A 3,327-nucleotide genomic window follows, 5' to 3' on the forward strand; every position below is an offset into this window, starting at 1 on the left:
GACAAAGAAACATCTTGGAGATTGTGTTGCCTGCATACACATAATTCAAACATATCAGCCTTGACAAAATGTGTTTTATAGATAAAAAGTTGCTATTAGGCCTTAAATTAACCCAAAAGAAACGTTTATTAGAGGAATCTCTGCTATCGGTTTGTGTTGAGTATACGATTGATCGAAATTGTTCTGAAAAAAAATAAAAGTATAATGTAGTAAAACAAATTGAATTTTTAAGTTAATAATTGAAAATTATATATAGACATGAATTTAATGCTTTTATCAATGATTGCAAACACAAAAAAGTGACTTACCCAACCTCCTTTGATATTAATCCATTCCAAAAATTCCGTCTTCACGTATTTGTCTACACTCTGTATTACTTGATCAATCAAATCGGATTTATTTCTATCCTTTCATAACACAGCTAACCTCGCTCCAAACACAAAAACCATCATTATACGGCCCCAGTTTATGACATTATCGTTGAACATTTCTGTTAAAATGTCTTTGAAAAACGTCTCGATATTCTCATTTGAATCAAGCAATACGTCTCTACATAATTTATAAAGATGTTCATTGTGCAATTTATACATCTTTTCGAAATATTTGAAAAACTTATTGTTCATATTCTCTATATATCTTATGTCATTGCCTAGTTTATATGCCACAAACGCTGAATTTATTTCTCGTGCAATTCGTTCAGATTCCATGCTCATGTTTCTTACTTCTTCATTTTCAAAATTCAGACTGCTTCCTTGTTCTTCAAAGTTATTGCCAAACAAATCCATCTTGGTAAGATACTGTAGTTTAAAACTAATTCGTAGTTTAGAGAATTTTTTTTTTTTTTAATGATGTTTTAACCTATGTTTTCACCAGGATATATGCACTAAATTGTATAGAAGGATTAAATGACGTTGGTAGCGTCTCTTCCTTATCTTTTGTTTTTATTTCATTTATTTTCTATGTGTTATATAATTTAAGTGAATGAACTTTTTATATATGACGTCATAAGCCTATTCACATTAATGCGGGAAATTCAAACCAAAAAGCAACCACATTTTAAGTCACTGAAATCTCTCATCCAATAGAAATTCATGCTTGTCAAGATGTATCCCTACGTCACAAACAATTAATCCTATTAAAGACACCGCTAATCCTATTGTTTATTCCAATTACATTCAAATTGTTTGATTTAATTCCTTTTAGCACCTTTAATGAATGCCTTATTGTTTTCAATTTCGAAGATATTCCAACACACCTGGCACTGCATCATTTCTTTATTTACCTATTGTTATTTAAATTATTTTAATTAAGTATACTAGTCTTTTGTTATGTATTGTAAAGGATTAATGACGTCAGTAGCGTCCCTCTTATCCATTGTTCTAAAATAAAAGAGATTAAATGATGTCATTAGCGTCCCTTACCTACCTTTTGTTTTCAATTTCAAAAGATAATCCAACACACCTGCCACTGCATCATGACGTAAACAATTAAGTATACTAGTCTTTTGTTCTTTATTGTAAAGGATTAAATGACGTCATAGCATCACCCTTCCTGAGCGCCCTCTAGCAGGGTCTATACCGTCACACCTAACTACTACTTACTTTCAGTAGTCTTTTCATAGTCTCGGGATAAATCCTCAATGTTTTTCGGTTAATATGGTAGCTTGTTCTGATCAATTAAAAAAAATGAACATCCTCGTTGTCAAATTTCAACCAAAATTTTATTTTTAATCTGCACTGTGATCTTCTGCCATGAGTAGAATGAGTGCAGTAGGTAAGAGTCATCCCAAAAGATATTAATTATTAAGTCTGATGTATTGAATTCTTAAAACAGCTCTGTAGATGCGAATCTTGTAAAGGTTTGTATGCTCTGACTGTTCCATACATTTCTAGGGTCTACGTCTGTAACCTTTTAATGTTCAATCAAGTTGGATACGGCCGGGCTTATCAAGCCCTGACGAGGCAGTAGGCACCTACGTATTTATAACTCTAGTACTCAACCCACTACTTATGCAGACTGGGGCTAGGCCCAACTTCAGCCTCCCCAGGCCTATGTCCTAATGTAGACCTAGCTGGGGCGTAGCCTAGCCTCACGGGTTACACTGTCCTAGTACGAAGCCTGGGCTGGATAGAGCCTGACAAAGCACCCCTCTTGTTGACTGTGTTGTTGAAGAATTTTGGAGTAAACCTTCTAGGCCTACCTGTATACTGTAGTTTTATATATTTTCTTAATTTTGAAATACAAAAAAGCACGTCCATACTCCATGATGCTATACGTATACTACTGTATCGCTAGGCCCAAGTCTTGTCCATACACAAAAGTAAATCTTCCATTTGTTGGGGTTTTAAAAATAAAAAAAGAAGTATTATTTATAAACTAGTTAACACTATATTTAAATTTTTTACAAATATTTTATTTAATTAATAATATTTGTTTCAAACACTAGAAATCTATTGGAGTAATGTGTGACGCCCTCTTGGTGTGCCTATCCGTTAGTACTAGGGAGAAAGTTAGTGAAGTAGTTAGTTGCTAACAGAGATCAATAATGACCAATGGCGAAATTTCACAGATAGTCAATTGTATTACTCTCACCAGTTAACAATTACTTATGTACTAATTGCAGAATCGGATGGATGAAGGGTTGCGTTGAATCTGGTTATATGAGTACATTAGTGATACCATACAAGTAGTAGTAGTGATTCTGATATTATAATTCTAATATAAAAGTTTAGAATGATCGGACACAGTATTAAGACAGTTCTATGTATCGTTTCGTGAATAAGCAGTCTTCTTCTTCTTCTTCTTATTGAGTCACTACGTAGCTAGCGTGTCTGATCTAGCTTACGTAGTGTGGTAGAAGGATTCGCAGGTAGGATGGAATACCTAACATGGGCGGCGTCGTAAGCGCTCCTTCTGTGGCCGGTCAGGGGACTAGAGATGGACCAGTACACCGGGGTAACCCCCTACTCTTCTCGAATGATGTACTGGGTTCTTTAAAGTGCACACGAGCCAAATGTGTACACTGGACCTACGGTTTAGAGTCCTTATCCGAGAAGACTTGTTCCACCACCGGAACCATAGGCGAGCGTGCCGTTTGAACCAGCGCCGATATTATGGCTGTATGTCACGGTTCCCCTGCCTTAACCGCTCGGCCGAATCGATAAGCAGTAATAGGCATAGATGTACTACTTTTCAGCAAGTAGATACTATAAACATTTATTTTACAAAAACTGACGAACATATTCTGTACACTTCTGAAAACCTTAAATACAAAATTAAACGATGTAATAGCTCATTTACAACAGTTTTCACTGATTTACAGACATT

This window comes from Anneissia japonica, unplaced genomic scaffold (genome assembly GCF_011630105.1).
Source record: "Anneissia japonica isolate Jap-2015-1 unplaced genomic scaffold, ASM1163010v1 scaffold3436_len560460_cov161, whole genome shotgun sequence".
Classification (NCBI taxonomy): Eukaryota; Metazoa; Echinodermata; class Crinoidea; order Comatulida; family Comatulidae; genus Anneissia; species Anneissia japonica.